Source organism: Osmerus mordax, chromosome 21 (assembly GCF_038355195.1).
Source record: "Osmerus mordax isolate fOsmMor3 chromosome 21, fOsmMor3.pri, whole genome shotgun sequence".
Taxonomy (NCBI): Eukaryota; Metazoa; Chordata; class Actinopteri; order Osmeriformes; family Osmeridae; genus Osmerus; species Osmerus mordax.
Window position 1 is genome coordinate 789,248 of NC_090070.1, and position 13,169 is coordinate 802,416.

The 13,169-nt window shown below is 41.4% G+C and overlaps 1 pseudogene; it reads right to left on the minus strand.

Moving 5' to 3' along the window:
• Nucleotides 1–2,870: 2,870 nt before the first annotated feature.
• Nucleotides 2,871–13,169, minus strand: part of LOC136965161 (zinc finger protein 271-like) — a 58,310-nt pseudogene continuing 48,011 nt past the window's right edge.

Consider the following 13,169-nt stretch of genomic DNA (forward strand, 5'->3'; position numbering starts at 1 on the left):
AACGCACGTTGGAGAGAAATATCCCCGGTAACGCTGTGCACCGGCTCGTTTGCTTCTCCTACAACACTTCGCAGCTAGGACAAAGCCGAGGGTGGCTTTGACTATAATTCCCACTAATTCTGCCGCTGGAAGCAGAAAAGTGGGATATAAATCCACAGGAGTTGTAGTCCTGATGTTTAGAAGTACTTCTCTTGTTAGAGAACCCCGGAAATCTTGTCAGAACACTGAATTAACAGACAAAACAAGACAAAAAAGAGCACACCTAACGACCAACGACCAGAGATGCTTAAGTATGGTAGCTACTGGTAGTTCTCTCCCCATGTAGCCTACTTTTATTTACAGGCTTGTGTGGAATTTTCAGTTACACTGAAATTATGAGAATAATGATTAGAAAACGATTTGCACATTCTGATCCTGTTTAACAGAGCATGGAGGCTGTACACAGTGAGACGTTCATTTAATGGCAGGTTGTCAGGAATATTAATCTATCAAGCATTGCACAGTCAGTTGGTGAACAAGTTTTAGACAGCTTTATTGCTTGCGGCCGGCCCACAAGGAGACAAAAACATCAATCGCCATTGTGCTACAAAGTTTGTCTGGTTCACAAGTCTTCAGGCAAGACCCTTTATTAGTGAGAAGTCTCCTCCCCTGCATATCAGCTGTCAATATGATTGATCCAAGAGACAGAGTGCGCGTGCGCGTGGAAACATACAGAGTTCTCTGACCCTAGGCTTGACAATATAATTCACTCAACACAGATAAGGTTTATTGCACCTCTAGTATGATAATGGTCAACCTAGGTCAGTTTGTTTACGTAAGCCTAGTGTTACCCAGAGTTCAGATTTGGGGGTAGGCCTCTCTGCACACAAGGAATACTAAACACAGAATCATTCTTATACAGGATAGTTACATCTTTAACCAGGGCCGGAGTGGGGCCACTTTTCAGCCCGGGAGTTTCAGGCCCAAGACCGGCCCTTTTCTTTATATATTTTTTATTTTTTTATTTATTCATTTAGCAGACGCTTTTATCCAAAGCGACTTCCAAGAGAGAGCTTTACAAAGTGCATAGGTCACTGATCATAACAACAAGATAGCCAAAAAACATCGCGAGTAGCCAAAACATGAAGCACACATTGTGAACAACCAAAGTAAGTGCCAAAGGGAAGAACCATAAGAGCATGTAGTTAAACAAGTCACAACCAAACAACATGAACAGCTATAAGTGCAAGTGTACCTGTGGAAAAAAGCAAGCAACAGTAATAAAACAATATATCACAGCGAGAACCAAAACTTTAAATCAGTTACCACTAACCACAAGAGCAACAAGTCTCATACCAAACAGGGCCGGATGCAGCCTGCTTTGACTGTGGGTGCAGTGAACTTTTCTGGGGGGTATCATGATTACAGAAAGGGATTGTATTATTTGTTATATTGATACAATTTTTGAGACTGCTTAACGATCCGAGTGTTAATCAGGCACGGAGCCAGACGTTGTAAACATTCGGAGCTTTGCCCCAACCTAAGACGTATGGGTCTGATGTGATGCAAGATAGGCACTTCTACACTTAATGCGAGCGCGCAAAGCGCGCGAGACACTCATTCTGACCCATCAGTCATTGTGACCCACCGTCGTATTGCGACAACTTTACCGCATACAAAAACAAAGTGAAGCATTTTCTTTTAACCGTTGGGCTGTCTCAGATCCCCCACATCGCAAAGGTTAAAATACAATTATTTTTATTTGTTTTTGTATTGGGTAAAATTGGGTAAACACAACGATGGTTCGTTATAAACCTTTGGGTCATGTGACCCGAAGGCAGCACAAGGGTTAAGGCATTGACAACAGACTGCACAATTAGCTACATGAGTTCAGGCAACTGAGAACGTTGTTCAGCCAAGGGGTTTTAGTGTTTTAGCAATTGAGAAAAACTGTAAATGATTATTTTATTAACCTTACTTTGACCATTCTTGCTCTGATTCAACCCATAGTTAAATAACTGTAATTCCGTTCCATGGTATTGGCATTATTTGATTAATGTTAATAGACTGTTCAGTTTCCCATCTTCCTTCAGACCATAGGGTAATTAGTTGATGTTGTTCGGCCAATATTGACCCCCTACAATCTTGAAATTGATTCGCTGGAACACCAGTTACAGGAGGGTACATGGTCACAGGTGAATCATGTAAATTGTAGGAACAATTGCCGATAAAAATACTCATTGTTGGATTTCTATTTGTAGGCAATGAAGAAGACCAAATACAATTTCAACGATTTGTCTTTATTTCAGTGCCAAAAAGCATTTGGTCAGTTCTGAGTACACGTCCACGGTGTGTAACATTAGCGATGGAAGGGCGGAGAATGTTGCCAAAATAAACTATGGTGTGACGGGAAACGGTAACGTTAACTTAGGTATGCATCAGGGAATTAAAGCACATCGCATCGCAGTCTTAAAATCCTTTCCCGGCGTATAACAAAGCAAATTTAATTTTGTTTAAGATCGGCCAGCTGACCCAGGAAAGGACACCCCATGTCTGCCAACTGTATCAGGCTCAGAAAGTGGGAGGGGATAGGTAGAAATGCAGAGTTTGTCATGGAAAACCTGCTAGCGAGTAGGTTAGGTTCACAGAGTCAGTTACCATGGACATTGACCCACAGTTTGCATTACCTCTCTTTCTGGAACGGAAAACCCAGAGTTTGCCTTTAGTGTTACCCAACTCAGTTTTCACTAAAACTGCTATCTGGAATACCCCCCAGGTATATTTAACTTGCGCCATAGTATAGGCCTCACAGCAAAGGATCTGTTACATTGTTGACATTGATACAGTTTTTCAACTGTGTGTCTTCATGTGTTTAAAGAGAGAACCACTTTGAAAAAAGAGTTTGCTACATTCCTGACATTGGATATGGTTTCTCTCCTCTGTGTGTCCTTATGTGTTTTTCCAAAGAACTACTATGAGCAAAGAGTTTGCTACATTCTTGACATTGATATGGTTTCTCTCCTGTGTGTGTCCTCATGTGTCGAACCAAATGAGACTTCACGATAAATCTTTTGCTACATTGCTGACATTGATATGGTTTCTCTCCTGTGTGTATCCTCATGTGTTCAACCAGATTACCCTTCTTAGCAAACCGTTTGTTACATCTTTGACATTCATATGGTTTCTCTCCTGTGTGTGTCCTCACATGATTAACCAGAATACTTTTCAGACTGAAAGTGTTGTTACATTGTTGACATTGATATGGTCTCTCTCCTGTGTGTGTCCTCATATGAATAACCAGCTTACTTTTATGACTGAAAGTGTTGTTACATTGTTGACACTGATGTATTGTTTTTCCTGTGTGACGTCTCTGTGGCATATTTTCCCTTGTCAAAGCCTCAATGTTTCTGTTCCGAAACAGAAGCACTCCTCCATGTTCCTCCTCCAAACTCTGAGTTTTAGGACAGTCTGGAGCTACAACAGAGAGGGGCTGAGAGTCATTGCCTGGTTCTGATGCTGCATAGTCTTGTCCATCAGTCTCTGCTTTGATTTGCTCCTCAGTTGTGTTGCTGGGTAGAGAGTCTCCTTCTCTGTTCTCCACTTTAACAGTTTGGTCAAGATTTGAACATTCAGAGGAGCCCTCCTGATCAGAGTCATGCTTCACACTGGTACAAGTGGATGTGGAGTCTGTAGTTTCAGACTGCAGTCCTTGGAGCTGCTCTTCCTCCTGACTGGTCCACAGCTCCTGTTCCTCTTTAATCTGTGGGGGCTTCGGGAGAGAGAGCTGCTGCACATCTGGGGGGAAGAAGAGGCAAGACAACAGTTAGATGTGGCCTGCGTCCTTATTCTGTAACCTAGATTGAAAACTAAAGAGACCAATTAAAACTAAAGTATGTAGACATAGATCTCAGCAGATGTTCTGACTCCACAATCAATTTAACCACCATTATTATTTACAGCACATTGTATAACTGGTAGTTCTGATGTCATATAACATGACTTGTTTAAGGTTAGGGATAACACCTATCTGAACATTTATCTAGCCTTCTGATAAGCTGTCATTATTCATAGATTCAACTAAGTAGGTTCATTACATGTTTTATCCACTTCCCTAGCCAGGACTGATGCCCGATCTCCTATGGTTTCACTCCTGTATTCACAGTGAAACCACTGCTTTCAATTAGTGTGTGCACACTTTACATGCTTTGGATAAATGAATGCATTTTGGTTTATTAAATGTTTGGTTCATAGACAATTGACTGCAGCCTATGGATGTGTGCATAGGAGGTCTAGTAATTAGAATTTTAATTATAACTTTAAAGACTGATAGATTAACACGTTTTAATATATCACTCATGTAATTATATGGTCACAAATTCACCATTCAACTCTTGCCTAAATCGGGGATTGAACATTGTAGATCTTTTCTTTTGAATTTTGCTGTTAGCTCTACTTTACTGGACGTTCGTTCACTTGTCTCAAAGAGGTTATGAGGACTGCTATTCTGGTGGATATCACTCAGATAGATAGCTAGGGACACAGCTAGTGTCGTATTAGTTTATACTAACAGGGAGGACAAACGTTCTGCTCTCAATGTAGCTAATCACAACGGAGAGTTCCAAGCGTCAACAAATGCAAAACTGAACTTTTTGCTGATTTAACATTATGATAAAAAAAACAATAGTGAGATGTAGTGTACAGTAGGCTACGATTTACACTGATATTATTATTACATTTACTTTCGTAAACAGTAATTCATTTCACGATTGCTAGGGACACAGCTGGTGTTACGAGCTACATAATAACTACTCCATCGTCCATTCTCAAAAGAAACGGGACTCACTACATTCTGACTTTATGTACGACCCAAATTTTGAAAAGACATCTGGGCCTGACTGTGCAACATGAAATAAGATATAACGAATATAAACACAGCAGATTATAATCAATTGTAGTTATTATATTGAACCTTTTCGGTGAATCTTGATTTCAGGTTGAGTAACATGGTCCAACATCCGTTGCAGTCGCGCACTCTCGTACTTCGAACGAGAAATCTCCTCTTCCAACTCGGCAAACAATTTTTCAGCGGCTGCAAATATCTCCAAAGCTGCTGTTGTTAATCGCTCAGTGAGAAAATCCCTGAACATCTCTTGTTTAGACATGTTGGTGTTAAAAAACTCGGATAGTTTACGAAATTGTAGCTCGAGGAAGTTCGCTTTCTCCCTCAAGCTCTTTCTTTCTAGCCGGATGTAAACAACGCAAGCTGTTCCGGGGGGTATTCCAGAAAGCTGGTTTGCGACATAACCGGGTAAATTAACTCTCCAGCTGACACACAATGTTGCAGCAACCTACTGGCAATGTTGCTACTACGCTGGCTGTCATATGAGGAGTTAATTTATCCGTGTATGTCGCATAACCTGCATTCTGGAATACCCCCCCCCCCCCCGGTGATCAATAGAGCTCCGGACGTCACGTGACTTTACTGTTTACATCGCCATTTTGGCAAGAAAGTAGTGTCAAAAATGAACGGCGCCAGCACGGATTTCAACCTGTCCGAGTTCACTGCGCACTTTAATTCAAAAGACATAGGCAGCTATAAAGCAAAACTTGATCCATTAAACATTAGTGATCCATACAATCCTGGAGTTATTTTTACGACCTTTACCATTGAAACGGAAGGCTTCCCTGACCTTCTGTATCCAGATATTTACAACTCTTTCAACTTTCATTCGTCCTACTCTGGAGTCTTTGAAAGCCTACAAGAGCCTGGAGGGATATAATTGGACGCAATCAGCTGTATTACAGGGTTTTTCCTGGGTCAAAATGGGTCTTCGGTGCTCCAAAAAAAAAAAAAAAATAGAATCAGAATGGGTTTTTATTCGCCATGAAAGTTTGCACAGACAAGGAATTTACTTTGGCCGAAAGATACCGACCGAGGCAGCCATTATCGGTGCCCCCTTGAAAAAATTCAACCCCCAGACTATGCTCCTAGAGGAGTACAGTGTGGGAACAGGAAAAAACACCTCAGCACATAGGCACATACATTGTACAACATTACAGAACTCATGACATGCAAAGGGGGTGGGAAGTCAGTGCAAACAAGCAGCATCTGGACCTGCGGCCGTAAAAAGCGCCTGCCACAGACCCGCCTGCCACAGACCCGCCTGCCACAGACCCGCCTGCCACAGACCCGCCTGCCACAGACCCGCCTGCCACAGACCCGCCTGCCACAGACCCGCCTGCCACAGACCCGCCTGCCACACTGGGGGAACGAAGCAGGCAAAGGCGTTGGATGGGGGTGGGGGGGTGATGGCATATCTGTAGTCGGTGAAAGTTAGTGTATGAGTAGGCCTGGGCTGACGCCTTCATCTAGGCCACAATCAGTCAGATTCACAGTTCGCAGATTGTATTGCCATGGAGACATCCTTGGTTGTGACCCAGACAGAGACCGCAATCCACAGGTGTCAGTGGGAGGGGGGAAGGGAAAGACTACAAGAGAGTCTCACTGCAGCGCTCTCCAGGGGAGTTGTTACTCCAGCAACGGCCTTGGCCAAGGTCTGTGCTGGTTACGGGGCCGAAAGCAGATAAGATTGGGTTAGTTGTTTGGTCGAGTAGGCGCATTCAATTTCCACGTCTACTAGGGATGCGTATTGATAAGATTTTAACGATTCCGACTCCTTATCAATTCCTGCTTATCGATTCGATTCCTTATCGATTCTCTTATCGATGTTCCCCTCTACAGCCAACTAGGTCTGTGCGTCCTGCACCCCCCCACACACACACTCGTTCTAAACTAATTTCTCAAACTGGCTGTGACTGGCTCTGAAATAAGCTAATACCTACCACCTCTAGGCCTCTTCAGGCCTCTGTTTTCAAAACAAAATCTAGTCGGAGATAGAAACTTTCAGTTTCCTTGTGTTCAAGCTTCTATTACTCAACACCATATATTCTTATTTTTCTTATTTTTCAGGTCACGCAACTACTAAGGAAAATAAATGTGCATTTCATTTTAAAAGGGGTGGGACATAAGCTGTTTGATACTGTCCTTATGGAACTGCAGTGTTTTAGGCTTTAGAAAACATTGTATTTTCCTGAAACTTTTTTAATGGCCCTAAAACGTAACCTGTAATGGTTTATGCCTGGTATTGAGCTGTTGAACGGTGCTGGCAGCCTGGCACAACCAAGACACACACACTTCTCTGACCCTAGCTGATCATGCGCTTGCTTCAATGAACGTGACTGAGAACAGGCCACATGTTAACAATAACATGAATGTTAACATCACTTAAGAGATGTCTATTTATGTATTTATTTATGTATCTATTTATGTATTTAATTTTGGCACATTTAGTCCTCCATATATAATTGCTATTTGTGCCTGGTCAATTAACAATAGGTCAAATCGAACGGCTAGCAAAAAAAAAGAATTGGGTGGGGCCGAGGGGCTGCTGCAGGGCTGCAACAACGAATCGATTAAATCGATTAAAATCGATTATTAAAAGCGTTGGCAACGAATTTCATTATCGATTCGTTGTGTCGCGCGATTATTACGCCACTCAATATGTCGCGGAGATGTTTGAGTATTAAAAAAAAAGTTTAGTTGAGCGCAGAGCGGAAGTAGAGGAAAGGCCATCGGAGAGACGTTGTTGAGTAACGTTGTTCTGAAACACATAGCGGAGGCAGAGAAATCAGTACGACCCAAGTCATCCAAGGTGTGGGAGCATTTCACACTAAATACATCGAAACAGTGTGTTAATTGACCGAGGTGAAGTTAGTTTCATATTCGACATTCGTCTCACATTCGGAAGATGCTACTTTGCAGCATCGCGTTAGGGACCGGGTGAAAACAACCCATACCATTTTGAAAAATGTAGACTTTTATAATATTTTTGGAATATAAAACCTCAAACAGACACCAGAGTATCTTAACAATGTCTGGTATACTTCCAAAGCCTTTACTTTTTCAATGAAGTTTCAAATAAAATGATAAAAAATCACTAATCTTTGAAAATAGCTTAATCCTCGCAAATCTTAACTTTTTTCAAAATTTACATTTACATTTATTCATTTAGCAGACGCTTTTATCCAAAGCGACTTCCAAGAGAGAGCTTTACAAAGTGCATAGGTCACTGATCATAACAACGAGATAGCCACAAAACATTGCGAGTAGCCAAAACATGAAGCACACATTGTGAACAACCAAAGTAAGTGCCAAAGGGAAGAACCATAAGAGCATGTAGTTAAACAAGTTACAATTAAACAACATGAACTGCTATAAGTGCAAGTGTACCTGTGGAAAAAAAAAAGACAAGCAACAATAATAAAAAACAATATATCACAGCGAGTACAAACAATTTTAAATCAGTTACCACTAACCACAAGAGCAACAAGTCTCTGAGCAAGAGTCATTGTGATCCTTGAGGGAACTAACATCGGGTCAAGCGAACCATTCCTAAGTACCGTTGTACTCCCGGAACAAGTGCGTCTTGAGCCTTTTCTTGAAGGTGGAGAGACAGTCAGTGTCTCTGATGGAGGTGGGGAGTTGATTCCACCACTGGGGGGCCAGACAGGAGAAGAGCTTGTGTTGGGACTGGGCGGTCTTGAGCGGTGGGACCACCAGGCGGTTGTCTGAAGAAGACCGTAGGTGACGAAAATTGTGTCAAAAAATCTTAAATATACACCAGATTATTCGAATAAAGTCTGGCCTACTTCCACAACCTTTCAATTTTCATTAGAGTTTTAAACAAAACTCAAATAAATTGCTCATCTTGGAAAATAGCATTAAATCCACGCTAATATTAATAACTTTTTCAAAATTGTGTGCCTGTTTGTGCACATTCTGAAGATTTTTTGCACTGTGAATTTGCACTGTCAGTTATGTTTGAATAAAGGGTTGGAAATTAATGCTTTTTTGTTTTTTTATCCGATTCATCGATTAATCGAAAAAAGAATTGACAGATTAATCGATTACTAAAATAATCGTTAGTTGCAGCCCTAGGTTGCTGCTGCAAATATTTGAGTGGCACCTCCCCTAACCTTACTGCAAACATTTGATCAAACTTGAGCTCTGGAGGTACATTTCGTAAGAAATTGTGTGTTTAATGACAGCAGTTGAAATAATTTTCTTGAATAGTGAAGGTTTAAAAATTAAATTAAAACAAAATTATAATATTTACCTGCAATCAAATTCACCATGCATTATTTAGGAAAGTATTGTTTTGCAATGTTTGATCATGTCTTATTGAGTAAAATTAGCAAATATGGTGAAACGAATATCTTCTACTGACTTCAATTGATTTTGGAGCATGAAAGTTTAAAATATACAAATATGGGGAGTGTACAGCTATAAACAGCTGGTGAGCTTGAAGACATTTATTTCAGTTATATCATCCAGCATGCAGCAGAGAAGTACATCAAGTCCCATTGAGATCCATTCTGTTAATTTTAACACTTTGAGCTGCAATACCATAATAACCACACAAGTTATTATAATCAAGTCATAACTCTCAAGATCATGTCAGCCTTAATAATTGGGTGTGCTCAAGCCTTCGGTGAGAGCACAACCTTTGTTCTCTCACATATATATTATTATTGTGAGAATGCCTGTTTCACTTTACGCTCTCAACGAAGGCAGTCGCATTTTCTTTCCCTCTCCTACCCCTGACCTTCCCTGCTTGCTTCCCTGCTTGGCTTCTATCGTATTGTCTAGTTATTCACGGAGAAATGCTCTGAAGTTTCAATCATTTGGATAGTTTTTGAAGATATTACTCAAAATCAAATACTACAAAAAGGAACAACCTGAGAGGACTGAAGCCCAAGGAGAACAGAAGTATTTTGTGCTGCCCTCCAAGACTGACCACAGGCAAGCAAACTAAAGCTTGTTCCCTGTAGTAGAACTATGGCTTGTAATGACTGCAAACAACTTACTCAGAGGATAGTCGAACTGGAGCTAAGAGTCAGAACCCTCTTAGATATCAGAGAGACCGAAGACTTCATAGATTCCATGCTACCTAGCCCGGAGGCTAAGCTACCTGCCAATGAGCCACCCTTGGAACCAGCTTTCTCTCCACCGGCCGTTGGACCGGATGAGTCATGGCCTGCTCTCGGCGCTAAACCAAAGAGGCCTAGCGCCGCTTCTACCTTCATCAGAGATGGGACTGTCACCAAGGATAAACAGCAAAAAAAGCGAGGCAGAAACTCTTCCCGCATCACCTCTCCTCCTGTCACACTCAGAAACAGTTTCGAACCACTGGGAACTACCTCTCCCTTTTGTGTGGAATCCAAGGCGAAGAGGCACAGGAGTGCTAGCCACGCAGCTAACAAACATGAAGGGCCCAGATCGCCGACACACCATGATGGTAGCTACTACACACATGCAAATCCAACACATCATCGTCTGCTGCGACCGGGAGTCCCCCATTTCACTCCAAGCCCCTCTCGGACCACTCGGGGCGCTGTTCGACCCCCTATCAAGCCTAATCAGACAACAATATCACAGGATTATCAAGATCCAAGGTATGCTAAGACTACCCACAGCCCATCAACACTTAGAGGAGCTAACACTGCTAGCACTATAGAATCTACTGCTAGCACTAACGCAGTGTCTAACCTTGGTCTAGCACAAGGTCCTATCATTGCTAACCCAAATAAGATAAGAACTGGCCCCGCAGCTACTGATAAGGCAAACGTTAGAAATGCAAACACAACACCACATATGGCCACTATCTTGATTGGAGATGCCATGACAGCACATGTTAAACTGGCAAAGACAGAAAATATTTGTCTTAGCAACACATCTGTCGAGGAACTGTCCTCAGAGGTACAAACAATCCTCAACAATAAACCAAACAACCCTAAGATTATCATCCACACTGGCTCGTTTGATATCCTACACAAGAAAACTGGCACTGAGATACTTAAAAAACATTTCACCCAGCTACTGAACACACTTAACAGATATCAAGATGTATTCATCAGTGGACCGATTGCATGCTTTCGCAGAGGAAAAGAAGCCTTCAGTCGACTACTATCCTTCAACACATGGTTGGCATCTGTCTGTCTGACACACAAACTGAGATTTATCGATAACTTCAATGTGTTCTGGAACTGTGCAGACCGTTTTCAAGCTGACGGACTCCACCCAAACCGTAGAGGATCTCGACTACTAACAGCAAACATCAATCACGTGCTCCTGACCACAAATCAAGCTTCTCTCCCTATCCCTGTTGTGTCTAAGCTGACTGACGCATCCCAAACAACCTCCCATGGAACAGAACAGAACATTCAAACAGCCTCCTGCAAGGACATGGGCCCTGCACAGATCTGCACCCCCCGGATGAATTCCCTTGTGATGGAACAGCTCAGTGACAGAGACTTTCCCAAAGAAAAGCTACGCTAGGACAGCCACCATGCTATTTCATTGGACATACCGGTCATCATCACAAACAGAAAATGGCATGGTAAAATGCATGGTTACAAACCTGAAACTAGTGTTAGAAGTCACAGAACTATCCATATTCTTCCAACAGATTTATCTACCCATGTTTTATCTGTTAATACCCCACAGATGAAACTGGCCCTTCTAAATGTTAGATCACTAAATAACAAAACATTCCTAGTTAATGATCTGGTCAAAGAAAACAACTTAGACTGCATCTGTCTAACAGAAACCTGGCTAAACAATGACACGGCAACAGCAACTTTGATAGAAGCGTGTCCGCCTGATTACAGCTTTCACCAAGTTTCAAGGACATCAAAAAAAGATGGAGGAGTCGCAGCTATTTTCTCCTCTAAACTGTTGTTCAAAATCACTGAGCTAGGTTAATTCACATCATATGAATATCTTGCTATAGAGCTCAAAACCGAATCAATACTTTTTGTTATTATATATCGGCCACCCAAGCACTCGCCAATATTCATACAAGAATTCTCTGAACTATTATCACTATGTGTCACTAGATATGACAAAGTAGTTTTAAACGGAGACTTAAATATCCAAGTAAATAAAAATGCAGACCCAAGAACTATTGAGCTCTTAAATCTCCTTGACAGTTTCAATCTAACTCAACACATAACAGACCCAACACACCGGCACGGAAACACACTAGATCTAGTGATAACAACTGGACTAAATATCAATAATATTTCAATAACTGATCTACCCCTCTCAGACCATCATTATATACTTTTTAATGTGGAAATTATCCTAACAAAAACCAAAAAATAATTCTTAGTCCATAGAAGATATTTAGACGATACAGCTATGATGACATTTTCTGAACAATTTGCTCTATATGAGCCGACTTACCATGATTGCTCTCTGAATGAAATGGTAGAGAACCTCAATGATGCACTATTATCTGTGTTAGACTCTGTTGCACCACTGAAAACCAAAAAGAAGTGCACAAGCAGAACCTCCCCATGGCTGAGAAAAAAAAATGTTAGTGAAACGAAAAGAAAATGCCGTGCAGCAGAGAGAAAATGGAGGAAAACAAAGAACACTATCCACTACAATATCTACAAAGATACACTAACCACCTTTAACAAAACCATCCGTCTAGCAAGGAGAGAATATTTCTCCAACATTATTACAGAAAATGCCAGAAATTCCAGAGTTCTTTTCTCCACCATTGACCAGCTGCTAAACACTGTCCCTGCCCCACCTCCATCCTCAGCAGTTAAATGTGAAGAGCTTGCTTTGTTCTTCAAGAACAAAATAACTTTGATTAGAGCGAGTATTATTAATAGTGGGGTCGAAACTGACATCAGTAGATTCTGCAACATAACCATGAGCACATTTACCTGTATCACACTTAGTGAACTTTCCAAAATTGTCAGCGAATCTAACTCCACAACCTCAGATATTGATCCTATACCCACAACATTCTTTAAGCGAGTGTTTGATAGTGTCTCAGGTCCGGTGCTAGAGATTATAAACACATCCCTTAGAACTGGCGTCTTGCCAGATGCCTTCAAAACAGCTGTTGTAAAGCCCCTATTAAAGAAACCCAAATTGGATAACAGTCTACTTGCAAATTACAGACCAATATCAAACCTCCCATTTATTAGTAAAGTACTGGAAAAGATAGTTTTAGTCCAATTAAATTCTTTTCTTGAAGAAAATAACATCCTGGAAGTCTCGCAGTCAGGTTTCAGGAAATATCACAGTACTGAAACTGCTCTCACCAAAA